This window comes from Pseudophryne corroboree, unplaced genomic scaffold (assembly GCF_028390025.1).
Source record: "Pseudophryne corroboree isolate aPseCor3 unplaced genomic scaffold, aPseCor3.hap2 scaffold_334, whole genome shotgun sequence".
Classification (NCBI taxonomy): domain Eukaryota; kingdom Metazoa; phylum Chordata; class Amphibia; order Anura; family Myobatrachidae; genus Pseudophryne; species Pseudophryne corroboree.
In genome coordinates this window covers 210,796-237,135 of record NW_026970002.1, presented here as the reverse complement: position 1 = coordinate 237,135, position 26,340 = coordinate 210,796, and the positions used below count along the sequence as shown (strand labels likewise).

The 26,340-nt window shown below is 46.5% G+C and overlaps 26 non-coding genes and 2 pseudogenes across 26 annotated transcripts; 23 read left to right on the top strand and 5 right to left on the bottom strand.

Annotated features, from left to right (window-relative positions):
• Positions 1 to 4,112: 4,112 nt before the first annotated feature.
• On the top strand, positions 4,113 to 4,186 carry TRNAN-AUU (transfer RNA asparagine (anticodon AUU)). The gene has a single exon. It is a non-coding gene; the product is annotated as a tRNA-Asn (tRNA).
• A 5,364-nt stretch (positions 4,187 to 9,550) lies between these two features.
• Positions 9,551 to 9,666, bottom strand: LOC135019519 (U5 spliceosomal RNA). The gene has a single exon (XR_010217067.1). It is a non-coding gene; the product is annotated as a U5 spliceosomal RNA (small nuclear RNA).
• A 275-nt stretch (positions 9,667 to 9,941) lies between these two features.
• On the bottom strand, positions 9,942 to 10,057 carry LOC135019454 (U5 spliceosomal RNA). Its single transcript, XR_010217004.1, has one exon. It is a non-coding gene; the product is annotated as a U5 spliceosomal RNA (small nuclear RNA).
• Positions 10,058 to 10,331: 274 nt separating this feature from the next.
• LOC135019497 (U5 spliceosomal RNA) lies at positions 10,332 to 10,447 on the bottom strand. Its single transcript, XR_010217046.1, has one exon. It is a non-coding gene; the product is annotated as a U5 spliceosomal RNA (small nuclear RNA).
• A 286-nt stretch (positions 10,448 to 10,733) lies between these two features.
• LOC135019459 (U5 spliceosomal RNA) lies at positions 10,734 to 10,849 on the bottom strand. The gene has a single exon (XR_010217009.1). It is a non-coding gene; the product is annotated as a U5 spliceosomal RNA (small nuclear RNA).
• Positions 10,850 to 11,119: 270 nt separating this feature from the next.
• LOC135019455 (U5 spliceosomal RNA) lies at positions 11,120 to 11,235 on the bottom strand. Its single transcript, XR_010217005.1, has one exon. It is a non-coding gene; the product is annotated as a U5 spliceosomal RNA (small nuclear RNA).
• A 144-nt stretch (positions 11,236 to 11,379) lies between these two features.
• Positions 11,380 to 11,542, top strand: LOC135019422 (U1 spliceosomal RNA). Its single transcript, XR_010216986.1, has one exon. It is a non-coding gene; the product is annotated as a U1 spliceosomal RNA (small nuclear RNA).
• A 671-nt stretch (positions 11,543 to 12,213) lies between these two features.
• LOC135019230 (U1 spliceosomal RNA) lies at positions 12,214 to 12,377 on the top strand. The gene has a single exon (XR_010216823.1). It is a non-coding gene; the product is annotated as a U1 spliceosomal RNA (small nuclear RNA).
• A 152-nt stretch (positions 12,378 to 12,529) lies between these two features.
• On the top strand, positions 12,530 to 12,692 carry LOC135019378 (U1 spliceosomal RNA). Its single transcript, XR_010216954.1, has one exon. It is a non-coding gene; the product is annotated as a U1 spliceosomal RNA (small nuclear RNA).
• A 671-nt stretch (positions 12,693 to 13,363) lies between these two features.
• LOC135019237 (U1 spliceosomal RNA) lies at positions 13,364 to 13,527 on the top strand. Its single transcript, XR_010216830.1, has one exon. It is a non-coding gene; the product is annotated as a U1 spliceosomal RNA (small nuclear RNA).
• A 152-nt stretch (positions 13,528 to 13,679) lies between these two features.
• Positions 13,680 to 13,842, top strand: LOC135019404 (U1 spliceosomal RNA). Its single transcript, XR_010216974.1, has one exon. It is a non-coding gene; the product is annotated as a U1 spliceosomal RNA (small nuclear RNA).
• A 671-nt stretch (positions 13,843 to 14,513) lies between these two features.
• Positions 14,514 to 14,677, top strand: LOC135019258 (U1 spliceosomal RNA). The gene has a single exon (XR_010216850.1). It is a non-coding gene; the product is annotated as a U1 spliceosomal RNA (small nuclear RNA).
• Positions 14,678 to 14,829: 152 nt separating this feature from the next.
• Positions 14,830 to 14,992, top strand: LOC135019412 (U1 spliceosomal RNA). Its single transcript, XR_010216978.1, has one exon. It is a non-coding gene; the product is annotated as a U1 spliceosomal RNA (small nuclear RNA).
• A 670-nt stretch (positions 14,993 to 15,662) lies between these two features.
• Positions 15,663 to 15,826, top strand: LOC135019257 (U1 spliceosomal RNA). Its single transcript, XR_010216849.1, has one exon. It is a non-coding gene; the product is annotated as a U1 spliceosomal RNA (small nuclear RNA).
• Positions 15,827 to 15,978: 152 nt separating this feature from the next.
• Positions 15,979 to 16,141, top strand: LOC135019372 (U1 spliceosomal RNA). Its single transcript, XR_010216949.1, has one exon. It is a non-coding gene; the product is annotated as a U1 spliceosomal RNA (small nuclear RNA).
• Positions 16,142 to 16,755: 614 nt separating this feature from the next.
• Positions 16,756 to 16,919, top strand: LOC135019194 (U1 spliceosomal RNA). The gene has a single exon (XR_010216787.1). It is a non-coding gene; the product is annotated as a U1 spliceosomal RNA (small nuclear RNA).
• A 152-nt stretch (positions 16,920 to 17,071) lies between these two features.
• LOC135019385 (U1 spliceosomal RNA) lies at positions 17,072 to 17,213 on the top strand (annotated as a pseudogene).
• Positions 17,214 to 17,904: 691 nt separating this feature from the next.
• LOC135019236 (U1 spliceosomal RNA) lies at positions 17,905 to 18,068 on the top strand. Its single transcript, XR_010216829.1, has one exon. It is a non-coding gene; the product is annotated as a U1 spliceosomal RNA (small nuclear RNA).
• Positions 18,069 to 20,787: 2,719 nt separating this feature from the next.
• On the top strand, positions 20,788 to 20,951 carry LOC135019330 (U1 spliceosomal RNA). The gene has a single exon (XR_010216917.1). It is a non-coding gene; the product is annotated as a U1 spliceosomal RNA (small nuclear RNA).
• Positions 20,952 to 21,103: 152 nt separating this feature from the next.
• LOC135019272 (U1 spliceosomal RNA) lies at positions 21,104 to 21,266 on the top strand. Its single transcript, XR_010216863.1, has one exon. It is a non-coding gene; the product is annotated as a U1 spliceosomal RNA (small nuclear RNA).
• Positions 21,267 to 21,940: 674 nt separating this feature from the next.
• Positions 21,941 to 22,104, top strand: LOC135019529 (U1 spliceosomal RNA). Its single transcript, XR_010217077.1, has one exon. It is a non-coding gene; the product is annotated as a U1 spliceosomal RNA (small nuclear RNA).
• A 152-nt stretch (positions 22,105 to 22,256) lies between these two features.
• LOC135019323 (U1 spliceosomal RNA) lies at positions 22,257 to 22,419 on the top strand. The gene has a single exon (XR_010216911.1). It is a non-coding gene; the product is annotated as a U1 spliceosomal RNA (small nuclear RNA).
• A 674-nt stretch (positions 22,420 to 23,093) lies between these two features.
• LOC135019319 (U1 spliceosomal RNA) lies at positions 23,094 to 23,257 on the top strand. The gene has a single exon (XR_010216907.1). It is a non-coding gene; the product is annotated as a U1 spliceosomal RNA (small nuclear RNA).
• A 152-nt stretch (positions 23,258 to 23,409) lies between these two features.
• Positions 23,410 to 23,572, top strand: LOC135019283 (U1 spliceosomal RNA). The gene has a single exon (XR_010216872.1). It is a non-coding gene; the product is annotated as a U1 spliceosomal RNA (small nuclear RNA).
• A 674-nt stretch (positions 23,573 to 24,246) lies between these two features.
• Positions 24,247 to 24,410, top strand: LOC135019267 (U1 spliceosomal RNA). The gene has a single exon (XR_010216859.1). It is a non-coding gene; the product is annotated as a U1 spliceosomal RNA (small nuclear RNA).
• Positions 24,411 to 24,562: 152 nt separating this feature from the next.
• On the top strand, positions 24,563 to 24,714 carry LOC135019435 (U1 spliceosomal RNA; annotated as a pseudogene).
• Positions 24,715 to 25,399: 685 nt separating this feature from the next.
• Positions 25,400 to 25,563, top strand: LOC135019167 (U1 spliceosomal RNA). Its single transcript, XR_010216761.1, has one exon. It is a non-coding gene; the product is annotated as a U1 spliceosomal RNA (small nuclear RNA).
• Positions 25,564 to 25,715: 152 nt separating this feature from the next.
• LOC135019293 (U1 spliceosomal RNA) lies at positions 25,716 to 25,878 on the top strand. The gene has a single exon (XR_010216882.1). It is a non-coding gene; the product is annotated as a U1 spliceosomal RNA (small nuclear RNA).
• The last annotated feature ends 462 nt before the right edge of the window (positions 25,879 to 26,340 follow it).

Sequence of the window (26,340 nt, the reverse complement as noted above, 5' to 3'; positions counted from 1 at the left end):
TGTTTCTTGGTGTGAGGCCAGGAATGCTCATACGGAAGAATTCCACCTGGGCCACTTCCTTCACTTCCTACAAACTGGAGTGAATTTGGGCCTAAAATTAGGCTCTATTAAGGTTCAGATTTTGGCCTTATCCATTTTCTTTCAAAAGGAATTGGCCTCTCTTCCTGAAGTAAGTACAAACTTTTGTGAAGGGAGTACTGCATATTCAGCCTCCTTTTGTACCTCCGGTGGTCCCTTGGGACCTTAACGTGGTGTTAAGGTTATGGTTTGAACCACTTAAAATGGTGGAGTTTAAATATCTCACTTGGAAGGTGGTCATGTTATTAGCCTTGGCTTCCGCTAGGCGAGTGTCGGAATTAGCAGCTTTATCACATAAAATCCCCTATCTGGTTTTCCATATGGATAGAGCGGAATTGCAGACCCGTCCTCAATTCCTGCTAAAAGTGGACTCATCCTTTCATATGAACCAACCTATCGTGATGCCTGTGGCTACGCGTGACTTGGAGGATTCCGAGTCCCTTGATGTGGTCAGGGCTTTGAAAATTTACGTGGCCAGAACGGCTAGAGTCAGAAAAACAGAAGCACTGTTTGTCCTGTATGCAGCCAACAAGATTGGCACCCCTGCTTCAAAGCAGACTATTGCTCTCTGGATCTGTAACACGATTCAGCAGGCGCATTCTATGGCGGGATTGCCGTTGCCTAATTCAGTCAAGGCCCATTCCACTAGGAAGGTGGGCTCTTCTTGGGCAGCTGCCCGACGGGTCTCGGCACTACAGCTGTGCCGAGCTGCTACTTGGTCGGGTTCAAACACCTTTGCAAAGTTCTATAAGTTTGATACCCTGGCTGAGGAGGACCTCCTGTTTGCTCAATCGGTGCTGCAGAGTCATCCGCAGGAGCCCGTTTGGGAGCTTTGGTATAATCCCCATGGTCCTTACGGAGTCCCCAGCATCCTCTAGGACGTAAGAGAAAATAAGATTTTAAACCTACCGGTAAATCTTTTTCTCGTAGTCCGTAGAGGATGCTGGGTGCCCGTCCCAAGTGCGGACTACTTCTGCAAGACTTGTATATAGTTATTGCTTACATAAGGGTTATATGTTAGTTTTCATCGGTCTTGGACTGATGCTATGTTGTTTTCATACTGTTAACTGGGTAGTATATCACAAGTTATACGGTGTGATTGGTGTGGCTGGTATGAATCTTGACCTTGGATTAACAAAAATCCTTTCCTCGTACTGTCCGTCTCCTCTGGGCACAGTTTCTCTAACTGAGGTATGGAGGAGGGGCATAGAGGGAGGAGCCAGTGCACACCCAGATCTAAAGTCTTTCTTAAAGTGCCCATGTCTGCTGCGGAGCCCGTCTATCCCCCATGGTCCTTACGGAGTCCCCATCATCCTCTACGGACTACGAGAAAAATTTTTTACCGGTAGGTTTAAAATGTTATTTTTTTCTCTGCAACCCACTGCTAAATTGTGCTTCCTAGCTGTTTTTTATAAAATCACTTAATTAAATCTAACTCTGATTATGTCAGAGAAGGCCAGGTACCCTACACCATAAGAGGGGGTTTGAAATTTTGACTTGTCTACTTAAAGATCACCAAAATCTGATCACAAGGTCAATTACATCCCTGGGTGGGATTGAACCACCAACCTTTTGGTTAATAGCCCATGTAAGTGAAAGAGATCCTGAAGCACTCACTCATCATGGGAAAGTACCAATGTGTTTCTTACAAAAATTCTCCAGATTATTGACTTTTTAAAGTTTTTCTAGGAAACGTTCTAGATGAATGCTTATTAGCCTTTGTCAGTATCTACTTTTGCAAGGTGTCTATGTGGCGCAATCGGTTAGCATGTTTGGCTTTTAACCAAAAGGTTGGTGGTTCAATCCCACCCAGGGATGTATTTGACCTTGTAATCAGATTTTGGTGATCTTTAAGTAGACAAGTCAAAATTTCAAACCCCCTCTTATGGTGTAGGGTACCTGGCCTTCTCTGATGTAATCAGAGTTAGATTTGATTAAGTGATTTTATAAAAAAACAGCTAGGAAGCACAATTTAGCAGTGGGTTGCAGAGAAAAAAAATTATGCTGGCAGAAAAGTCCAATTGAGTGACGAAACAGCTCTTCATTTTCTGATTTTATGTTTATGCTAACAAATTTGCTCTATGAAAAGTGTCCACAAAGCCAAGTCTCTGATTAACACCTTTGTAGGAATGGTTTTTCACCTATTACTGAATTAAACTTGCTTCATTGGAAAGGCAGCAAGATGCATCCTCATTTCAATGTCTACTGAAATAATACAGGTTGACACCAGGAAACATAAACGTCACTGCATCCTTGCTGCTTCCTCATGGGGAAGTCTGTTTAATGTGAAAACAAGGTGATATCTAATCAGCACACAGGTAAGGAATTAAGAAAATCTTTCTTTATGGGTGAAGATGTTTCTCACAAAATTGTTGTACCAAAGCATCATTGAATTTCAAGCTGGAAAGATGATTTTAATATATCACTTGTACATTTTGTACTGCTCTTCTGGTGACAATGTAGTTTGTTTTTGTCAATTACCATTTTAATAATAGGGTAAAGAAAATTAAGTGGATTTTTGAAAGAAAACAATACTGTCAATATACTATTAAAACAAATTAAAATGGTAAAAGTTATTGTACTTTAAGTAAAAATAAAAGAGCCAAAATATCAATCCCAGTTTTGGATTACTTTAATTAACAAAAAACAATGCATATAGCAGAGGATAGTTTCAATCTGCCTACCTCTGGGTTATGGGCCCAGCATGCTTCCGTTGCAGTACTTTGCTGCTCATGTAAGTGCAAGAGATCCTGAAGCACTCACTCATCATGGGAAAGTACCAATGTGTTTCTTACAAAAACTCTCCAGATTATTGACTTTTTAAAGTTTTTCTGGGAAACGTTCTAGATGAATGCTTATTAGCCTTTGTCAGTATATACTTTTACGAGGTGTCTCTGTGGTGCAATCGGTTAGCATGTTTGGCTATTAACCAAAAGGTTGGTGGTTCAATCCCACCCATGGATGTAATTGACCTTGTGATTAGATTTTGGTAATCTTTAAGTAGACAAGTCAAAATGTCAAACTCCCTCTTATGGTGTAGGGTACCTGGCCTTCTCTGATGTAATCAGAGTTAGATTTGATTAAGTGATTTTATAAAAAACAGCTAGGAAGCACAATTTAGCAGTGGGTTGCAGAGAAAAAAAATTATGCTGGCAGAAAAGTCCAATTGAGTGATTAAACAGCTCTTCATTTTCTGATTTTATGTTTATGCTAACAAATTTGCTCTCTGAAAAGTGTCCACAAAGCCAAGTCTCTGATTAACACCTTTGTAGGAATGGTTTTTCACCTATTACTGAATTAAACTTGCTTCATTGGAAAGGCAGCAAGATGCATCCTCATTTCAATGTCTACTGAAATAATACAGGTTGACACCAGGAAACATAAACGTCACTGCATCCTTGCTGCTTCCTCATGGGGAAGTCTGTTTAATGTGAAAACAAGGTGATATCTAATCAGCACACAGGTAAGGAATTAAGAAAATCTTTCTTTATGGGTGAAGATGTTTCTCAAAAAATTGTTGCACCAAAGCATCATTGAAATTCAAGTGGAAAGATGATTTTAATATATCACTTGTACATTTTGTACTGCTCTTCTGGTGACAATGTAGTTTGTTTTTGTCAATTACCATTTTAATAATAGGGTAAAGAAAATTAAGTGGATTTTTGAAAGAAAACAATACTGTCAATATACTATTAAAACAAATTAAAATGGTAAAAGTTATTGTACTTTAAGTAAAAATAAAAGAGCCAAAATATCAATCCCAGTTTTGGATTACTTTAATTAACAAAAAACAATGCATATAGCAGAAGATAGTTTCAATCTGCCTACCTCTGGGTTATGGGCCCAGCATGCTTCCGTTGCAGTACTCTGCTGCTTATGTAAGTGCAAGAGATCCTGAAGCACTCACTCATCATGGGAAAGTAGCAATGTGTTTCTTACAAAAACTCTCCAGATTATTGACTTTTTAAAGTTTTTCTAGGAAACGTTCTAGATTGATGCTTATTAGCCTTTGTCAGAATAAACTTTTACGAGGTGTCTCTGTGGTGCAATCGGTTAGCATGTTTGGCTATTAACCAAAAGGTTGGTGGTTCAATCCCACCCAGGGATGTAATTGACCTTGTGATCAGATTTTGGTGATCTTTAAGTAGACAAGTCAAAATTTCAAACCCCCTCTTATGATGTAGGGTACCTGGCCTTCTCTGATGTAATCAGAGTTAGATTTGATTAAGTGATTTTATAAAAAACAGCTAGGAAGCACAATTTAGCAGTGGGTTGCAGAGAAAAAAAAATTATGCTGGCAGAAAAGTCCAATTGAGTGATTAAACAGCTCTTCATTTTCTGACTTTATTTTTATGCTAACAAATTTGCTCTCTGAAAAGTGTCCACAAAGCCAAGTCTCTGATTAACACCTTTGTAGGAATGTTTTTTCACCTATTACTGAATTAAACTTGCTACATTGGAAAGGCAGCAAGATGCATCCTCATTTCAATGTCTACTGAAATAATACAGGTTGACACCAGGAAACATAAACGTTACTGCATCCTTGCTGCTTTCTCATGTGGAAGTCTGTTTAATGTGAAAACAAGGTAATATCTAATCAGCACACAGGTAAGGAATTAAGAAAATCTTTCTTTATGGGTGAAGATGTTTCTCACAAAATTGTTGTCCCAATGCATCATTGAAATTCAAGATGGAAGATGATTTTAATATATCACTTGTACATTTTGCATTGCTCTTCTGGTGACAATGTAGTTTGTTTTTGTCAATTACCATTTCAGTAATAGGGTAAAGAAAATTAAGTGCATTTTTTAAAGAAAACAATGCTGTCAATATACTATTAAAACAAATTAAAATGATAAAAGTTATTGTACTTTAAGTAAAAATAAAAGAGCCAAAATATCAATCCCAGTTTTTGATTACTTTAATTATAAAAAAAAAATGCACATAGCAGAGGATAGTTTCGATCAATCGACCTCTGGGTTATGGGCCTAGCATCCTTCCATTGCACTACTCTGCTGCTCATGGAAGTCCGAGAGATCCTGAAGACTAAATTGATTAAAGGCCTAAAAGTACTGGACTATAAGGAAAGACTTACTAGGCTGAATATGTATACACTAGAAAAGAGGTGCCTAAGAGGAGATATTATTAATATCTTCAAATATGTAAAGATACATAACAAAGAGTTATCAGAGGAATTATTTATTAAAAGAACACGTGGTCACTCGCTGCGACTGGAGGAAAGTTCAGAACGCAATGGAGGAAAGGGTTCTTAACTGTTAGGGCAATCAGGATGTGGAATTCCCTGCCAGGGAAGGTGGTAATGGCGGACTCTGTAATTGGATTTAAAAAAGGAATGGATACATTTCTGAATGAAAAAGCTATCCAAGGTTATAATACTTAAAATATCAACAAGGTTAATCCGGGGGTAACATGAGTTATAGTAGCTAACTAGTCATAAAACATTATTCAGCAAGTATGTAGAATCATCACAACTTAAAACAGGTTGAACACGATGGGCAATTTGCCTCTATTCAACCTCAAAAACTATGTTACTATATGTTACTATATTACTGTAGTATACAGAACACCACAATGCAATGAGCAGTGATAGTGAGCACTGATGAGGATACTAGAACTGACACTGAGCAGCAAGATGCAGCACTGGACTATTAGTAATGTACTGTAGTATGCTGAGCACCACAATGCAGCACAAGACAATGAGCAGTGATACTGAGCACTGATGAGGATACTACTGAGAACTGACACTGAGCAGGAGAGACACACTACTAGTATTACTGAGCAGCAATAAGTAACCACTGATACTGAGCACTGATATTGAGATTTCCACTGAGAGAACATAGCCACGTCCTCTCCGCTCTCTCTTCAATGCACGAGTAAAAATGGCGGCAACGCGCAGCTCTATATATAATATCCGAATCTCGCGAGAATCCGACAGCGGGATGATGACATTTTCCCTTGTTCAGGTTTTCCGAGTCAGGCGGGAACAACCGAGCCTGCCTCAGACCAGTGTAAACAACGTGGAGTTCGTGGGGAATTCGGTTCTCGGAGAACCGAACCCGCTCCTCTCTACCTTATACCCATCAATTTTTTTTATTTTCAATCTAAGCCCCTGCAGTTTTCTGTAAGCATCTGCTTCGCTATCATGATCAACAAGTCACAAGGGCAAACACTCAGGGCTTGAGGCATAGATCTTTGGACCAGCTGCTACAAGCATGGCAGAGGTGTCACTATCACTGGTGACACCCAGAGAGGTGGCGAGGGAGATTGTAATGCAGTGCGTGCAAATAAGCAGCGCAATGGTAAAAAGGAGGCATGATTTCATAGGTAGGGGCGTGGCCTGGTGGCCTGAATCTACATTTTGTTGCTCCGGGTGTCCCGGGGGTTGGGGGCTGCACCCGGGGACTAGTGTGTAAGCGGTGCTGGCTCCTGCACAGTGACAGGGCATGGCCACCCAGTATGACACCTCCCTTCTTGACCATGCTGTAATTGCAGTCGCACTGCAGTTCAGCGTGATCATAAACAATGGTGTAGCCTCCTGCTGGTGCAGACTGTATGTGCGCGCAGGAAGCCGCCACCATTTTTGTGATCACAGCGGCTGAATGTGATGTCATACAGCCGCTGTGACCACGCCCCCTGTGTCTCCTCCATTGCAGACCCCATTTTGAAGCCTTGCCCCCGCACTGCTCCATCCCTGACTTGGAAATGGAGTGTTGCTGACCCCACTCTCCCCCCCTGCCCCGATTGACAGGCAGAGGCGATCGCATGCAGGCACATGCATATGCTCTTAGCAATTTTTGCAGTTGGATCGCTTATTGTGATTGCAATCCAACCTGAATCAGGCCCTATTACCTATCACAATGCGCTGCGGGCAGTACAAAATTGGGTTAATATAGGAGAAAAACCCCCAGACCTGTGCTCCTTAACTGTACCTGGTGGCTAGTGGAGCGGCTGCCCAGTAATCAGTGTCCACCCCAGTGCGCACACGGCCCACCCCCTACGGCCACGCTCCCCTTTATCAGCGGCCTCGTGATCCGGAAGGGCGGTGTGTGTGTGTGACTGACCTTAGGAAGAAACCGGAGCCTCCGCTGCAGTGACCCAGCAACCAGGGCACGGGAGTATACAGCGCCGCTGGGAGTGATGAAGCTGCAGTAAAGATGTCTATTAGACCTAGCCTGCTGCAGCCCTTGTAGATTATCATAAAACAAGTTCTTCTTTTCTTGTCAAAATTAATAGCTAAGAATAGGCTGCCTGAGGCAGGCCCCTGTTAAGTGGCCTGCTACTGAAGGCACCAACTACAAACTGAGCTCCCTGTTCATGGAAGCGGGGTTATAGAGGAGGATGCGCTGAGCATCTTGGGAACAGTCAAAAGCTTTGAGCCGGTTGGTGCCTCAGATCAAGATCCTACTCTACACCCCAATGTGAATCCTTGTGGAGTCCAGTGTACCCCACAGAAGAAATTAATGTGTCACACCCATTGGCAGCAACCTAAGAATAGCTGCTGACGGGCACAATTGAGAAAGGAAGGGGGGGGGGGCATTTGAATCCAGCACATAGATGCAATTCAAATATGTAATTTGTACCTTCCTATTTTAAAATATAATGGATGAACCTCACCCTGTGAGAACAATCTTCATGATCAAGAGATCTAATATGTAAAATAAGTATGAGTTGGGATAGGGCTGGGGAGGGTGGCAGCTCGGGCAGCCCCTCCCCCGTCAAGTTAAGGAGATTCAACTGAGGAAGCACAAGGGAACTCTCGTCTGGGGACAACAACTGCAGGGAGACCACATCTTTTCAGATGAACATGGGAGGGCGGAAGGCTGCCTAATACTTAAGCACCATCAAATATCAAACCATATCCAACAACTAGTACAAGCATTCCTGGGGGAAGGTCTGCAGCAGACGGATTTGCATACGGTGATGTCATCCAAGCAGTGGGCCAAAGTTGGCTGGAACCCTCATCTGCATATAAAAAGAGAAAAGGGGCATGCAGGGCATGGCGGCCTTTTGCAGTGCTTGGATGACCCCTAGTTCGCATTAAACACCCCCACCCTCCTTTGGTGTGGGGCTCATGTTGGCCATGCCCCATCCCCTGAAGCATTCATGCTGATTTCTTGCAACAGCTGGGCACTGTAACAGCTCCAGAGCTGCTCTGTAAGGCAAGTAAAAGGGTGTGGGCCCTGCAGCACCACCTGTAGTTCGCATTGTGCGTTGGAAGGCACAAAGTAAGCAGACGGGAGGAGAAGTCAGGATAGTACACAAGGGCATCCTTTTTTCTTAGTCCATAGAGGATGCTGGGGTCACATTAAGAACCATGGGGTATAGACGGGATCCGCAAGAGACATGGGCACTTTAAGACTTTCAAAGGGTGTGAACTGGCTCCTCCCTCTTTGCCCCTCCTCCAGAATCCAGTTATAGGAACTGTGCCCAGGGAGACGGACATTTCGAGGAAAGGATTTATTGTTAAACTAAGGTGAGCATCTTACCAGCTCACACCTTAAGCATGCCGCAGAACGTGGCATTCAACAGAACACAAGCCAACGGCATGAACAATTGCAGCAAAAAGCTGACCAGAACCGTAACACAACATGTGTATAACCACAAGTAATAACTGCAGACACAGTATGGACTGGGACGGGTGCCCAGCATCCTCTACGTACTAAGAGAAAAGGATTTACCGGTAGGTATTAAAATCCTATTTTCTCATACGACCTAGAGGATGCTGGGGTCACATTAAGAACCATGGGGTTATACCAAAGCTCTTGAACGGGTGGGAGAGTGCGTACGACTCTGCAGCACCGAATGACCCAACTTGAGGTTATCATCAGCCAAGGTATCAAACTTGTAAAACTTAGCAAAAGTGTTTACTAAATAGCTGCTCTGCAAAGTTGCAATGCCGAGACTCCCCGACCAGCTGCCCAGGATGAACCCACCTTTCTAGTAGAATGGGTCTTCACCTAATTCAGTAACGGCAATCCTGCCGTGGAATGAGCATGCTGAATCTTACCACAGATCCAGCGCATAATGGTCTGCATGGAAGCAGGACACCCAATCCTGTTGGGAGCATACAGGACAAACAGAGCCTCTGTTTTCCTAATCTGAACCGTTCTGGTGACATAAATTTTCAAAGTTCTGACCACAGCCAGAGACTTTGACTCAACGAAGGTGTCAGTGGCCAAAGACACCATGTGGAAAGATGAACCACCTTTGGCAGAAATTGTTGACGTGTCCTCAATTCTGCTCTATCTTCATGAAAGATCAAATAAAGGCTCTTGTGATACTGCATGGTTTGTACTGTTTTCCATGTGCTCCCAGATCTTTCAAGCAAGTAGCATGGTCAAGAAAGTTCTGTTTGAAAAGAAACAAACATTTACTGTCATTGTTATGCAAATAAACTTACATTAAAGCTAACAAGAAAGCACACTCGTTCTGTCTTTAAACTGATAAAAGAAACCCCAATAATATGGGGCATGCAAAAATTGAGATAAAACTCAGTTTTGCTCCTCTCCACGGAAATCTTTAATAAAAGGCGAAATATTTGTTAGTTCTGAAGAGAAACCAGAGCATGACCAAGATTCCACCTGTCGCCTGAGTGCCATGCCAGCAGTTCTCATTCAGCTCAAAGTGAGCACCCAATTTGAATGAAAGAAAGCAGATTTCTCACCAGGCTTCCCCTTGCTATAAACATGGTTTGTACTCTTTTCCATGTGCTCCCAGATCTTTCAAACAATTAGTGTGGTCAAGAAAGTTCTGTTTGAAAAGAAACAAACATTTACTGTCATTTCTATGCAAATGAGCTTACATTAAAGCACACTCGTTCTATCTTTAAACCGATAAAATAAAACCCCAATAAGATGGGGCATGCAAAAATTGAGATAAAACTCAGTTTTGCTCCTCTCCACGGAAATCTTTAGTAAAAGGCGAAAGATTTGTTCGTTCTGAAGAGAAACCAGAGCATGACCAAGATTCTACCTGTCGCCTGAGTGCCATGCCAGCAGTCCTCATTCAGCTCAAAGTGAGCACCCAATTTGAAAGAAAGAAAGCAGATTTCTCACCAGGCTTCCCCTTGCTATAAACATGGTTTGTACTCTTTTCCATGTGCTCCCAGATCTTTCAAGCAATTAGTATAGTCAAGAAAGTTCTGTTTGAAAAGAAACAAACATTTACTGTCATTTCTATGCAAATGAGCTTACATTAAAGCACACTCGTTCTATCTTTAAACTGATAAAAGAAACCCCAATAAGACGGGGCATGCAAAAATTGAGATAAAACTCAGTTTTGCTCCTCTCCACGGAAATCTTTAATAAAAGGCGAAAGATTTGTTCGTTCTGAAGAGAAACCAGAGCATGACTAAGATTCCACCTGTCGCCTGAGTGCCATGCCAGCAGTCCTCATTCAGCTCAAAATGAGCACCCAATTTGAAAGAAAGAAAGCAGATTTCTCACCAGACTTCCCCTTGCTATAAGCATGGTTTGTACTCTTTTCCATGTGCTCCCAGATCTTTCAAGCAATTAGTATGGTCAAGAAAGTTCTGCTTGAAAAGAAACAGACATTTATTGTCATTGTTATGCAAATAAACTTACATTAAAGCTAACAAGAAAGCACACTCGTTCTGTCTTTAATCTGATAAAAGAAACCCCAATAATATGGGGCATGCAAAAATTGAGATAAAGCTCAGTTTTGCTCCTCTCCACAGAAATCTTTAGTAAAAGGCGAAAGATTTGTTCGTTCTGAAGAGAAACCAGAGCATGACCAAGATTCCACCTGTCGCCTGAGTGCCGTGCCAGCAGTCCTCATTCAGATCAAAGTGAGCGCCCAATTTGAAAGAAAGCAGATTTCTCACCTGTCTTCTCCTTGCTATAAGCATGGTTTGTACTGTATTCCATGTGCTCCCAGATCTTTCAATCAAGTAGCATGGTCAAGAAAGTTCTGTTTGAAAAGAAACAAACATTTACTGTCATTTCTATGCAAATGAGCTTACATTAAAGCACACTCATTCTATCTTTAAACCGATAAAAGAAACCCCAAAAAGATGGGGCATGCAAAAATTGAGATAAAACTCGGTTTTGCTCCTCTCCACGGAAATCTTTAGTAAAAGGCGAAAGATTTGTTCGTTCTGAAGAGAAACCAGAGCATGACCAAGATTTTTATCTGAAAATATGTGTTCTCCCTGCAGTTGTTGTCCCCAGATGAGAGTTCCTTTGTGCTGACTCAGTTGAATCTCCTTTACTTGACAGGGGGATGCTCGAGCAGCGACCCTCCCCAGCTCTAGCCCAACTCCTACTTACCTGCCAGGTGAGATACTATGATCATGAAGGTGCTTCTCCCAGGGCAAGGCTCACCCATTGCACTCTGGGTGTGCTGCTTCTGCGATTTCCCCAAATGTGGGAAACATGACTGCATAATTTGTGTTTCCCCTGGTCGGCTCTCGTATAATTCAGATCTCTTTGTCTCAGGTCTCTCTCCAGCCTAGTTTGCTGTCTGTTTCCACTTCTCTTTTCTTGAGCCGCTCCCTTCTATGCCCTTGCGCACTATCCTGACTTCTCCCGTCTGCTTACTTCGTGCCTTCCAACGCACAATGCAAACTACAGGTAGTGCTGCAGGGCCCACACCCTTTTACTTGCCTTACAGAGCGTCTCTGGAGCAGTTACAGTGCCCAGCTGCTGCAAGAAATCAGCTTGAATGCTTCAGGGGCTGGGGCATAGCCAACATGAGCCCCACACCGAAGGAGGGTGGAGGTGTGTAATGCGAACTAGGGGTCATCCAAGCGCCGCAAAAGGCCGCCATGCCCTGCACGCCCCTTGTCTCTTTTCATATGCAGACGAGGGTTGAAGCCAACTTTGACCCACTGTTTGGATGACATCACCATATGCAAATCCATCTGCTGCAGGCCTTCCCCCAGGAATGCTTGCACTAGTTGTTGCATTTGGTTTGTTGTTTGGGGGTGCTTCAGTATTAGGCAGCCTTCTGCCCTCCCATGTTCATCTGAAAATATGTGTTCTCCCTGCAGTTGTTGTCCCCAGATGAGAGTTCCCTTGTGCTGCCTCAGTTGAATCTCCTTTACTTGACAGAGATGTGCCTGAGCAGCGGCCCTCCCCAGCCCTATCCCAAATCATACTTATTTTGCATAGGCGATACCATGGTCATGAAGATTGTTCTCCCAGTGTGAGGTTCATTCATTGCATTCTGGGTATGCTGACCCCTGTGATTTCCCCAAATGTGGGAAACTCGACTGCATTATTTGTGGTAGTGGGGGACTGTGTTTGTGCTTTCCTCTGGTCAGCTCTGGTAAAAATCAGATTTCTTTATCTCAGATCTTCCTCTAGCCTTGTTCTACTTTCGAGAGTTCCCTTGTGCTGCCTCAGTTGGATCTCTTTCACTTGACAGGGGGGTACCCGAGCAGCGACCCTCCCCAGCTCTAGCCCAACTCCTACTTACCTGCCAGGTGAGATACTATGATCATGAAGGTGCTTCTCCCAGGGCAAGGCTCACCCATTGCACTCTGGTTGTGCTGCCCCTGCGATTTCCCCAAATGTGGGAAACTTGACTGCATAATTTGTGTTTCCCTTGGTCGGCTCTCGTATAATTCAGATCTCTTTGTCTCAGGTCTCTCTCCAGCCTAGTTTGCTGTCTGTTTCCACTTCTCTTTTCTTGAGCCGCTCCCTTCTATGCCCTTGCGCACTATCCTGACTTCTCCCGTCTGCTTACTTCGTGCCTTCCAACGCACAATGCAAACTACAGGTAGTGCTGCAGGGCCCACACCCTTTTACTTGCCGTACAGAGCAGCTCTGGAGCAGTTACAGTGCCCAGCTGCTGCAAGAAATCAGCTTGAATGCTTCAGGGGCTGGGGCATAGCCAACATGAGCCCCACACCGAAGGAGGGTGGAGGTGTGTAATGCGAACTAGGGGTCAGCCAAGCGCTGCAAAAGGCCGCCATGCCCTGCATGCCCCTTTTCTCTTTTCATATGCAGACGAGGGTTGAAGCCAACTTTGACCCACTGCTTGGATGGCATCACCATATGCAAATCCATCTGCTGCAGGCCTTCCCCCAGGAATGCTTGCACTAGTTGTTGCATTTGGTTTGTTGTTTGGGGGTGCTTCAGTATTAGGCAGCCTTCTGCCCTCCCATGTTCATCTGAAAATATGTGTTCTCCCTGCAGTTGTTGTCCCCAGATGAGAGTTCCCTTGTGCTGCCTCAGTTGAATCTCCTTTACTTGACAGAGATGCGCCTGAGCAGCGGCCCTCCCCAGCCCTATCCCAAATCATACTTATTTTGCATAGTAGAGACCATGGTCTTGAAGATTGTTCTCCCAGGGTAAGGTTCATTCATTGCATTCTGGGTATGCTGACCCCTGTGATTTCCCCAAATGTGGGAAACTCAACTGCATTATTTGTGGTAGTGGGGGACTGTGTTTGTGCTTTCCTCTGGTCAGCTCTGGTAAAAGTCAGATTTATTTGTTTCAGATCTTCCTCTAGCCTTGTTCTTCTTTCGAGAGTTCCCTTGTGCTGCCTCAGTTGGATCTCCTTCACTTGACAGGGGTGTGCCCGAGCAGCGACCCTCCCCAGCTCTAGCCCAACTTCTACTTACCTGCCAGGTGAGATACTATAATCATGAAGGTGCTTCTCCCAGGGCAAGGCTCACCCATTGCACTCTGGATGTGCTGCCCCTGCGATTTCCCCAAATGTGGGAAACTTGACTGCATAATTTGTGTTTCCCCTGGTCGGCTCTCGTATAATTCAGATCTCTTTGTCTCAGGTCTCTCTCCAGCCTAGTTTGCTGTCTGTTTCCACTTCTCTTTTCTTAAGCCGCTCCATTCTATGGCCTTGCGCACTATCCTTACTTCTCCCGTCTGCTTACTTTGTGCCTTCCAATACACAATGCAAACTACAGGTAGTGCTGCAGGGCCCACACCCTTTTACTTGCCGTACAGAGCAGCTCTGGAGCTGTTACAGTGCCCAGCTACTGCAAGAAATCAGCTTGAATGCTTCAGGGGCTGGGGCATAGCCAACATGAGCCCCACACCGAAGGAGAATGGAGGTGTTTAATGCGAACTAGGGGTCATCCAAGCGCCGCAAAAGGCCGCCATGCCCTGCACGCCCCTTTTCTCTTTTCATATGCAGACGAGGGTTGAAGCCAACTTTGACCCACTGCTTGGATGACATCACCATATGCAAATCCATCTGCTGCAGGCCTTCCCCCAGGAATGCTTGCACTAGTTGTTGCATTTGGTTTGTTGTTTGGGGGTGCTTCAGTATTAGGCAGCCTTCTGCCCTCCCATGTTCATCTGAAAATATGTGTTCTCCCTGCAGTTGTTGTCCCCAGATGAGAGTTCCCTTATGCTGCCTCAGTTGAATCTCCTTTACTTGACAGAGATGTGCCTGAGCAGCGGCCCTCCCCAGCCCTATCCCAAATCATACTTATTTTGCATAGGAGATACCATGGTCATGAAGATTATTCTCCCAGTGTGAGGTTCATTCATTGCATTCTGGGTATGCTGACCCCTGTGATTTCCCCAAATGTGGGAAACTCGACAGCATTATTTGTGGTAGTGGGGGACTGTGTTTGTGTTTTCCTCTGGTCAGCTCTGGTAAAAGTCAGATTTCTTTGTCTCAGATCTTCCTCTAGCCTTGTTCTCCTTTCGAGAATTCCCTTGTGCTGCCTCAGTTGGATCTCCTTTACTTGACAGGGGGGTACCCGAGCAGCGACCCTCCCCAGCTCTAGCCCAACTCCTACTTACCTGCCAGGTGAGATACTATGATCACGTAGGTGCTTCTCCCAGGGCAAGGCTCACCCATTGAACTCTGGGTGTGCTGCTCCTGCGATTTCCCCAAATGTGGGAAACTTGACTGCATAATTTGTGTTTCCCCTGGTCGGCTCTCGTATAATTCAGATCTCTTTGTCTCAGGTCTCTCTCCAGCCTAGTTTGCTGTCTGTTTCCACTTCTCTTTTCTTAAGCCGCTCCATTCTATGGCCTTGCGCACTATCCTTACTTCTCCCGTCTGCTTACTTTGTGCCTTCCAATGCACAATGCAAACTACAGGTAGTGCTGCAGGGCCCACACCCTTTTACTTGCCGTACAGAGCAGCTCTGGAGCTGTTACAGTGCCCAGCTACTGCAAGAAATCAGCTTGAATGCTTCAGGGGCTGGGGCATAGCCAACATGAGCCCCACACCGAAGGAGGGTGGAGGTGTTTAATGCGAACTAGGGGTCATCCAAGCGCCGCAAAAGGCCGCCATGCCCTGCACGCCCCTTTTCTCTTTTCATATGCAGACAAGGGTTGAAGCCAACTTTGACCCACTGCTTGGATGACATCACCATATGCAAATCCATCTGCTGCAGGCCTTCCCCCAGGAATGCTTGCACTAGTTGTTGCATTTGGTTTGTTGTTTGGGGGTGCTTCAGTATTAGGCAGCCTTCTGCCCTCCCATGTTCATCTGAAAATATGTGTTCTCCCTGCAGTTGTTGTCCCCAGTGAGAGTTCCCTTATGCTGCCTCAGTTGAATCTCCTTTAATTGACAGAGATGTGCCTGAGCAGCGGCCCTCCCCAGCCCTATCCCAAATCATACTTATTTTGCATAGGAGATACCATGGTCATGAAGATTATTCTCCCAGTGTGAGGTTCATTCATTGCATTCTGGGTATGCTGACCCCTGTGATTTCCCCAAATGTGGGAAACTCGACAGCATTATTTGTGGTAGTGGGGGACTGTGTTTGTGTTTTCCTCTGGTCAGCTCTGGTAAAAGTCAGATTTCTTTGTCTCAGATCTTCCTCTAGCCTTGTTCTTCTTTCGAGAATTCCCTTGTGCTGCCTCAGTTGGATCTCCTTCACTTGACAGGGGGGTACCCGAGCAGCGACCCTCCCCAGTTCTAGCCCAACTCCTACTTACCTGCCAGGTGAGATACTATGATCACGTAGGTGCTTCTCCCAGGGCAAGGCTCACCCATTGCACTCTGGGTGTGCTGCTCCTGCGATTTCCCCAAATGTGGGAAACTTGACTGCATAATTTGTGTTTCCCCTGGTCGGCTCTCGTATACTTCAGATCTCTTTGTCTCAGGTCTCTCTCCAGCCTAGTTTGCTGTCTGTTTCCACTTCTCTTTTCTTAAGTGCCTTCCAATGCACAATGCAAACTACAGGTAGTGCTGCAGGGCCCACACCCTTTTACTTGCCGTACAGAGCAGCTCTGGAGCTGTTACAGTGCCAAGCTGCTGCAAGAAATCAGCTTGAATGCTTCAGGGGCTGGGGCATAGCCAACATGAGCCCCACACCGAAGGAGGGTGGGGGTGTTTAATGCGAACTAAGGGTCATCCAACGCCGCAAAAGGCCGCCATGCCCTGCATACCCCTTTTCTCTTTTCATATGCAGATGAGGGTTCCAGCCAACTTTGGCCCACTGCTTGGATGACATCACCGTATGCAAATCCGTCTTCTGCAGAACTTCCCCCAGGAATGCTTGTACTAGTTGTTGCATTTGGTTTGTTGTTTGGGGGTGCTTCAGTATTAGGCAGCCTTCTGCCCTCCCATGTTCATCTGAAAATATGTGTTCTCCCTGCAGTTGTTGTCCCCAGATGGGAGTTCCCTTGTGCTGCCTCAGTTGAATCTCCTTTACTTGACAGAGATGTGCCTGAGCAGCGGCCCTCCCCAGCCCTATCCCAAATCATACTTATTTTGCATAGGAGATACCATGGTCATGAAGATTGTTCTCCGAGGGTGAGGTTCATTCATTGCATTTTGGGTATGCTGACCCCTGTGATTTCCCCAAATGTGGGAAACTCGACTGCATTATTTGTGGAGGTGGGGGACTGTGTTTGTGCTTTCCTCTGGTCAGCTCTGGTAAAAGTCAGATTTCTTTGTCTCAGATTTTCCTCTAGCCTTGTTCTTCTTTCGAGAGTTCCCTTGTGCTGCCTCAGTTGGATCTCCTTCACTTGACAGGGGGGTACCCGAGCAGCAACCCTCCCCAGCTCTAGCCCAACTCCTACTTACCTGCCAGGTGAGATACTATGATCATGAAGGTGCTTCTCCCAGGGCAAGGCTCACCCATTGCACTCTGGGTGTGCTGCTCCTGCGATTTCCCCAAATGTGGGACACTTGACTGCATAATTTGTGTTTCCCCTGGTCGGCTCTCATATAATTTAGATCTCTTTGTCTCAGGTCCCTCTCCAGCCTAGTTTGCTGCCTGTTTCCACTTCTCTTTTCTTGAGCCGCTCCCTTCTATGCCCTTGTGCACTATCCTGACTTCCCCGTCTGCTTACTTTGTGCCTTCCAACGCACAATGCAAAATACAGGTAGTGCTGCAGGGCCCACACCCTTTTACTTGCTTTACAGAGCAGCTCTGGAGCTGTTACAGTGCCCAGCTGCTGCAAGAAATCAGCTTGAATGCTTCAGGGGCTTGGGCATAGCCAACATGAGCCCCACACCGAAGGAGGGTGGAGGTGTTTAATGCGAACTAGGGGTCATCCAAGCGCCGCAAAAGGCCGCCATGCCCTGCACACCCCTTTTTTATTTTCATATGCAGACGAGGGTTGAAGCCAACTTTGACCCACTGCTTGGATGACATCACCATATGCAAATCCATCTGCTGCAGGCCTTCCCCAAGGAATGCTTGCACTAGTAGTTGCATTTGGTTTGTTTTTTGGGGGTGCTTCAGTATTAGGCAGCCTTCTGCCCTCCCATGTTCATCTGAAAATATGTGTTCTCCCTGCAGTTGTTGTCCCCAGATGAGAGTTCCCTTGTGCTGCCTCAGTTGAATCTCCTTTACTTGACAGAGATGTGCCTGAGCAGCGGCCCTCCCCAGCCCTATCCCAAATCATACTTATTTTGCATAGGAGATACCATGGTCATGAAGATTGTTCTCCCAGGGTGAGGTTCATTCATTGCATTCTGGGTATGCTGACCCCTGTGATTTCCCCAAATGTGGGAAACTCGACTGCATTATTTGTGGTAGTGGGGGACTGTGTTTGTGCTTTCCTCTGGTCAGCTCTGGTAAAAGTCAGATTTCTTTGTCTCAGATCTTCCTCTAGCCTTGTTCTTCTTTCGAGAGTTCCCTTGTGCTGCCTCAGTTGGATCTCCTTCACTTGACAGGGGGTGCCCGAGCAGCAATCCTCCACAGCTCTAGCCCAACTACTACTTACCTGCCAGGTGAGATACTATGATCTTCACTGTTAGGGCAATCAGGATGTGGAATTCCCTGCCAGGGAAGGTGGTAATGGCGGACTCTGTAATTGGATTTAAAAAAGGAATGGATACATTTCTGAATGAAAAAGCTATCCAAGGTTATAATACTTAAAATATCAACATGGTTAATCCGGGGGTAACATGAGTTATAGTAGCTAACTAGTCATAAAACATTATTCAGCAAGTATGTAGAATCATCACAACTTAAAACAGGTTGAACACGATGGGCAATTTGCCTCTATTCAACCTCAAAAACTATGTTACTATATGTTACTATATTACTATGTTACTGTAGTATACAGAACACCACAATGTAATGAGCAGTGATAGTGAGCACTGATGAGGATACTAAAACTGACACTGAGCAGCAAGATGCAGCACTGGACTATTAGTAATGTACTGTAGTATGCTGAGCACCACAATGCAGCACAAGACAATGAGCAGTGATACTGAGCACTGATGAGGATACTACTGAGAACTGACACTGAGCAGGAGAGACACACTACTAGTATTACTGAGCAGCAATAAGTAACCACTGATACTGAGCACTGATATGGAGATTTCCACTGAGAGAACATAGCCACGTCCTCTCCGCTCTCTCTTCAATGCACGAGTAAAAATGGCGGCAACGCGCAGCTCTTTATATGGAATCCGAATCTCGCGAGAATCCGACAGCGGGATGATGACATTTTCCCTTGTTCAGGTTTTCCGAGTCAGGCGGGAACAACCGAGCCTGCCTCGGACCAGTGTAAACCACGTGGAGTTCGTCGGGAATTCGGTTCTCGGAGAACCGAACCCGCTCCTCTATATATACTATATTACTATGTTACTGTAGTATACAGAACACCACAATGCAATGAGCAGTGATAGTGAGCACTGATGAGGATACTAGAACTGACACTGAGCAGCAAGATGCAGCACTGGACTATTAGTAATGTACTGTAGTATGCTGAGCACCACAATGCAGCACAAGACAATGAGCAGTGATACTGAGCACTGATGAGGATACTACTGAGAACTGACACTGAGCAGGAGAGACACACTACTAGTATTACTGAGCAGCAATAAGTAACCACTGATACTGAGCACTGATATTGAGATTTCCACTGAGAGAACATAGCCACGTCCTCTCCGCTCTCTCTTCAATGCACGAGTAAAAATGGCAGCAACGCGCAGCTCTTTATATGGAATCCGAATCTCGCGAGAATCCGACAGCGGGATGATGACATTTTCCCTTGTTCAGGTTTTCCGAGTCAGGCGGGAACAACCGAGCCTGCCTCGGACCAGTGTTAACCACGTGGAGTTCGTGGGGAATTCGGTTCTCGGAGAACCGAACCCGCTCCTCTCTACCTTATACCCATCAATTTTTTTATTTTCAGTCTAAGCCCCTGCAGTTTTCTGTAAGCATCTGCTTCGCTATGATGATCAACAAGTCACAAGGGCAAACACTCAGGGCTTGAGGCGTAGATCTTAGGACCAGCTGCTACAAGCATGGCAGAGGTGTCACTATCACTGGTGAGACCCAGAGAGGTGGCGAGGGAGATTGTAATGCAGTGCGCGCAGATAAACAGCGCAATGGTAAAAAGGAGGCATGGTTTCATAGGTAGGGGCGTGGCCTGGTGGCCTGAATCTACATTTTGTTGCTCCGGGAGTCCCGGGGGTTGGGGGCTGCACCCGGGGACTAGTGTGTGAGCGGTGCTGGCTCCTGCACAGTGACAGGGCATGGCCACCCAGCATGACGCCTCCCTTCTTGACCATGCTGTAATTGCAGTCGCACTGCAGTTCAGCGTGATCATAAAAAATGGTGTAGCCTCCTGCTGGTGCAGACTGTAGAGAAAAGCTGCTGTGACCACGCCCCCTGTGTCTCCTCCGTTGCAGACCCCATTTTGAAGCCTTGCCCCCTGACTAAGAGAAAAGAATGCCCTTGCGCACTATCCTGACTTCTCCTCCCGTCTGCTTAATTTGTGCCTTCCAACGCACAATGCGAACAACAGGTGGTGCTGCAGGGCCCACACTCTTTTACTTGCCTTACAGAACAGCTCTGGAGCTGTTACAGTGCCCAGCTGCTGCAAGAAATCAGCTTGAATGCTTCAGGGGATGGGGCATGGCCAACATGAGCCCCACACCAAAGGAGGGTGGGGGTGTTTAATGCGAACTAGGGGTCATCCAAGCACTGCAAAAGGCCGCCATGCCCTGCATGCCCCTTTTCTCTTTTCATATGCAGATGAGGGTTCCAGTCAACTTTGGCCCACTGCTTGGATAACATCACCATATGCAAATCCGTCTGCTGCAGACCTTCCCCCAAGAGTGCTTGTACTAGTTGTTGCATATGGTTTGATATTTGATGGTGCTTCAGTATTAGGCAGCCTTCCGCCCTCCCATGTTCATCTGAAAAGATGTGGTCTCCCTGCAGTTGTTGTCCCCAGATGAGAGTTCCCTTGTGCTGCCTCAGTTGAATCTCCTTTACTTGACAGAGATGTGCCTGAGCAGCGGCCCTCACCAGCCCTATCCCAAATCATACTTATTTTGCATAGGAGATACCATGGTCATGAAGATTGTTCTCCCAGGGTGAGGTTCATTCATTGCATTCTGGGTATGCTGACCCCTGTGATTTTCCCAAATGTGGGAAACTCGACTGCATTATTTGTGGTAGTGGGGGACTGTGTTTGTGCTTTCCTCTGGTCAGCTCTGGTAAAAGTCAGATTTCTTTGTCTCAGATCTTCCTCTAGCCTTGTTCTTCTTTCGAGAGTTCCCTGGTGCTGCCTCAGTTGGATCTCCTTCACTTCACAGGGGGGAACCCGAGCAGCGACCCTCCCCAGCTCTAGCCCAACTCCTACTTACCTGCCAGGTGAGATACTATGATCATGAAGGTGTTTCTCCCAGGGCAAGGCTCACCCATTGCACTCTGGGTGTGCTGCCCCTGCGATTTCCCCAAAAGTGGGAAACTTGACTGCATAATTTGTGTTTCCCCTGGTCGGCTCTCGTATAATTCAGATCTCTTTGTCTCAGGTCTCTCTCCAGCCTAGTTTGCTGTCTGTTTCCACTTCTCTTTTCTTCAGCCGCTCCCTTCTATACCCTTGTGCACTATCCTGACTTCTCCTCCAGTCTGCTTACTTTGTGCCTTCCAATGCACAATGCAAACTACAGGAAGTGCTGCAGGGCCCACACCCTTTTACTTGCCTTACAGAGCAGCTCTGGAGCTGTTACAGTGCCCAGCTGCTGCAAGAAATCAGCTTGAATGCTTCAGGGGATGGGGCATGGCCAACATGAGCCCCACACCAAAGGAGGGTGGAGGTGTTTAATGCGAACTAGGGGTCATCCAAGCACCGCAAAAGGCCGCCATGCCCTGCACGCCCATTTTCTCTTTTCATATGCAGATGAGGGTTGAAGCCAACTTTGACCCACTGCTTGGATGACATCACCGTATGCAAATCCGTCTTCTGCAGAACTTCCCCCAGGAATGCTTGCACTAGTTGTTGCATTTGGTTTGTTGTTTGGGGGTGCTTCAGTATTAGGCAGCCTTCTGCCCTCCCATGTTCATCTGAAAATATGTGTTCTCCCTGCAGTTGTTGTCCCCAGATGAGAGTTCCCTTGTGCTGCCTCAGTTGAATCTCCTTTACTTGACAGAGATGTGCATGAGCAGCGGCCCTCCCCAGCCCTATTCCAAATCATACTTATTTTGCATAGGAGATACCATGGTCATGAAGATTGTTCTCCCAGGGTGAGGTTCATTCATTGCATTTTGGGTATGCTGACCCCTGTGATTTCCCCAAATGTGGGAAACTTGACTGCATTATTTGTGGTAGTGGGGGACTGTGTTTGTGCTTTCCTCTGGTCAGCTCTGGTAAAAGTCAGATTTCTTTGTCTCAGATTTTCCTCTAGCCTTGTTCTTCTTTCGAGAGTTCCCTTGTGCTGCCTCAGTTGGATCTCCTTCACTTTACAGGGGGGTGCCCGAGCAGCGACCCTCCCCAGCTCTAGCCCAACTCCTACTTACCTGCCAGGTGAGATACTATGATCATGAAGGTGCTTCTCCCAGGGAAAGGCTCACCCATTGCACTCTGGGTGTGCTGCCCCTGCGATTTCCCCAAATGTGGGAAACTTGACTGCATAATTTGTGTTTCCCTTGGTCGGCTCTCGTATAATTCAGATCTCTTTGTCTCAGGTCTCTCTCCAGCCTAGTTTGCTGTCTGTTTCCACTTCTCTTTTCTTCAGCCGCTCCCTTCTATACCCTTGTGCACTATCCTGACTTCTCCTCCCGTCTGCTTACTTTGTGCCTTCCAATGCACAATGCAAACTACAGGTAGTGCTTCAGGGCCCACACCCTTTTACTTGCCTTACAGAGCAGCTCTGGAGCTGTTACAGTGCCCAGCTGCTGCAAGAAATCAGCTTGAATGCTTCAGGGGATGGGGCATGGCCAACATGAGCCCCACACCAAAGGAGGGTGGGGGTGTTTAATGCGAACTAGGGGTCATCCAAGCACTGCAAAAGGCCGCCATGCCCTGCATGCCCCTTTTCTCTTTTCATATGCAGATGAGGGTTCCAGTCAACTTTGGCCCACTGCTTGGATAACATCACCATATGCAAATCCGTCTGCTGCAGACCTTCCCCCAGGAGTGCTTGTACTAGTTGTTGCATATGGTTTGATATTTGATGGTGCTTCAGTATTAGGCAGCCTTCCGCCCTCCCATGTTCATCTGAAAAGATGTGGTCTCCCTGCAGTTGTTGTCCCCAGATGAGAGTTCCCTTGTGCTGCCTCAGTTGAATCTCCTTTGCTTGACAGAGATGTGCCTGAGCAGCGGCCCTCACCAGCCCTATCCCAAATCATACTTATTTTGCATAGGAGATACCATGGTCATGAAGATTGTTCTCCCAGGGTGAGGTTCATTCATTGCATTCTGGGTATGCTGACCCCTGTGATTTTCCCAAATGTGGGAAACTCGACTGCATTATTTGTGGTAGTGGGGGACTGTGTTTGTGCTTTCCTCTGGTCAGCTCTGGTAAAAGTCAGATTTCTTTGTCTCAGATCTTCCTCTAGCCTTGTTCTTCTTTTGAGAGTTCCCTGGTGCTGCCTCAGTTGGATCTCCTTCACTTCACAGGGGGGAACCCGAGCAGCGACCCTCCCCAGCTCTAGCCCAACTCCTACTTACCTGCCAGGTGAGATACTATGATCATGAAGGTGCTTCTCCCAGGGCAAGGCTCACCCATTGCACTCTGGGTGTGCTGCCCCTGCGATTTCCCCAAATGTGGGAAACTTGACTGCATAATTTGTGTTTCCCCTGGTCGGCTCTCGTATAATTCAGATCTCTTTGTCTCAGGTCTCTCTCCAGCCTAGTTTGCTGTCTGTTTCCACTTCTCTTTTCTTCAGCCGCTCCCTTCTATACCCTTGTGCACTATCCTGACTTCTCCTCCCGTCTGCTTACTTTGTGCCTTCCAATGCACAATGCGAACTACAGGTAGTGCTGCAGGGCCCACACCCTTTTACTTGCCTTACAGAGCAGCTCTGGAGCTGTTACAGTGCCCAGCTGCTGCAAGAAATCAGCTTGAATGCTTCAGGGGCTGGGGCATAGCCAACATGAGCCCCACACCAAAGGAGGGTGGAGGTGTTTAATGCAAACTAGGGGTCAGCCAAGCGCCGCAAAAGGCCACCATGCCCTGCACGCCCCTTTTCTCTTTTCATATGCAGACGAGGGTTGAAGCCAACTTTGACCCACTGCTTGGATGACATCACCATATGCAAATCCATCTGCGGCAGGCCTTCCCCCAGGAATGCTTGCACTAGTTGTTGCATTTGGTTTGTTGTTTGGGGGTGCTTCAGTATTAGGCAGCCTTCTGCCCTCCCATGTTCATCTGAAAATATATGTTCTCCCTGCAGTTGTTGTCCCAAGATGAGAGTTCCCTTGTGCTGCCTCAGTTGAATCTCCTTTACTTGACAGAGATGTGCATGAGCAGCGGCCCTCCCCAGCCCTATTCCAAATCATACTTATTTTGCATAGGAGATACCATGGTCCAGAAGATTTTTCTCCCAGGGTGAGGTTCATTCATTGCATTTTGGGTATGCTGACCCCTGTGATTTCCCCAAATGTCGGAAACTTGACTGCATTATTTGTGGTAGTGGGAGACTGTGTTTGTGCTTTCCTCTGGTCAGCTCTGGTAAAAGTCAGATTTCTTTGTCTCAGATTTTCCTTTAGCCTTGTTCTTCTTTCGAGAGTTCCCTTGTGCTGCCTCAGTTGGATCTCCTTCACTTTACAGGGGGGTACCCGAGCAGCGACCCTCCCCAGCTCTAGCCCAACTCCTACTTACCTGCCAGGTGAGATACTATGATCATGAAGGTGCTTCTCCCAGGGCAAGGCTCACCCATTGTACTCTGGGTGTGATGCTCCTGCGATTTCCCCAAATGTGGGAATCTTGACTGCATAATTTGTGTTTCCCCTGGTCGGCTCACGTATAATTCAGATCTCTTTGTCTCAGGTCTCTCTCCAGCCTAGTTTTCTGTCTGTTTCCACTTCTCTTTTCTTCAGCCGCTCCCTTCTATACCCTTGTGCACTATCCTGACTTCTCCTCCCATCTGCTTACTTTGTGCCTTCCAATGCACAATGCAAACTACAGGTAGTGCTGCAGGGCCCACACCCTTTTACTTGCCTTACAGAGCAGCTCTGGAGCTGTTACAGTGCCCAGCTGCTGCAAGAAATCAGCTTGAATGCTTCAGGGGCTGGGGCATAGCCAACATGAGCCCCACACCGAAGGAGGGTGGAGGTGTTTAATGCGAACTAGGGGTCATCCAAGCACCGCAAAAGGCCGCCATGCCCTGCACGCCCCTTTTCTCTTTTCATATGCAGATGAGGGTTGAAGCCAACTTTGACCCACTGCTTGGATGACATCACCGTATGCAAATCCATCTTCTGCAGAACTTCCCCCAGGAATGCTTGCACTAGTTGTTGCATTTGGTTTGTTGTTTGGGGGTGCTTCAGTATTAGGCAGCCTTCTGCCCTCCCATGTTCATCTGAAAATATGTGTTCTCCCTGCAGTTGTTGTCCCCAGATGAGAGTTCCCTTGTGCTGCCTCAGTTGAATCTCCTTTACTTGACAGAGATGTGCATGAGCAGCGGCCCTTCCCAGCCCTATTCCAAATCATACTTATTTTGCATAGGAGATACCATGGTCATGAAGATTGTTCTCCCAGGGTGAGGTTCATTCATTGCATTTTGGGTATGCTGACCTCTGTGATTTCCCCAAATGTGGGAAACTTGACTGCATTATTTGTGGTAGTGGGGGACTGTGTTTGTGCTTTCCTCTGGTCAGCTCTGGTAAAAGTCAGATTTCTTTGTCTCAGATTTTCCTCTAGCCTTGTTCTTCTTTCGAGAGTTCCCTTGTGCTGCCTCAGTTGGATCTCCTTCACTTTACAGGGGGGTACCCGAGCAGCGACCCTCCCCAGCTCTAGCCCAACTCCTACTTACCTGCCAGGTGAGATACTATGATCATGAAGGTGCTTCTCCCAGGGCAAGGCTCACCCATTGCACTCTGGGTGTGCTGCTCCTGCGATTTCCCCAAATGTGGGAAACTTGACTGCATAATTTGTGTTTCCCCTGGTCGGCTCTCGTATAATTCAGATCTCTTTGTCTCAGGTCTCTCTCCAGCCTAGTTTGCTGTCTGTTTCCACTTCTCTTTTCTTGAGCCGCTCCCTTCTATGCCCTTGCGCACTATCCTGACTTCTCCTCCTGTCTGCTTACTTTGTGCCTTCCAACGCACAATGCGAACTACAGGTAGTGCTGCAGGGCCCACACCCTTTTACTTGCCTTACAGAGCAGCTCTGGAGCTGTTACAGTGCCCAGCTGCTGCAAGAATTCAGCTTGAATGCTTCAGGGGCTGGGGCATAGCCAACATGAGCCCCACACCAAAGGAGGGTGGAGGTGTTTAATGCAAACTAGGGGTCAGCCAAGCGCCGCAAAAGGCCACCATGCCCTGCACGCCCCTTTTCTCTTTTCATATGCAGACGAGGGTTGAAGCCAACTTTGACCAACTGCTTGGATGACATCACCATATGCAAATCCATCTGCGGCAGGCCTTCCCCCAG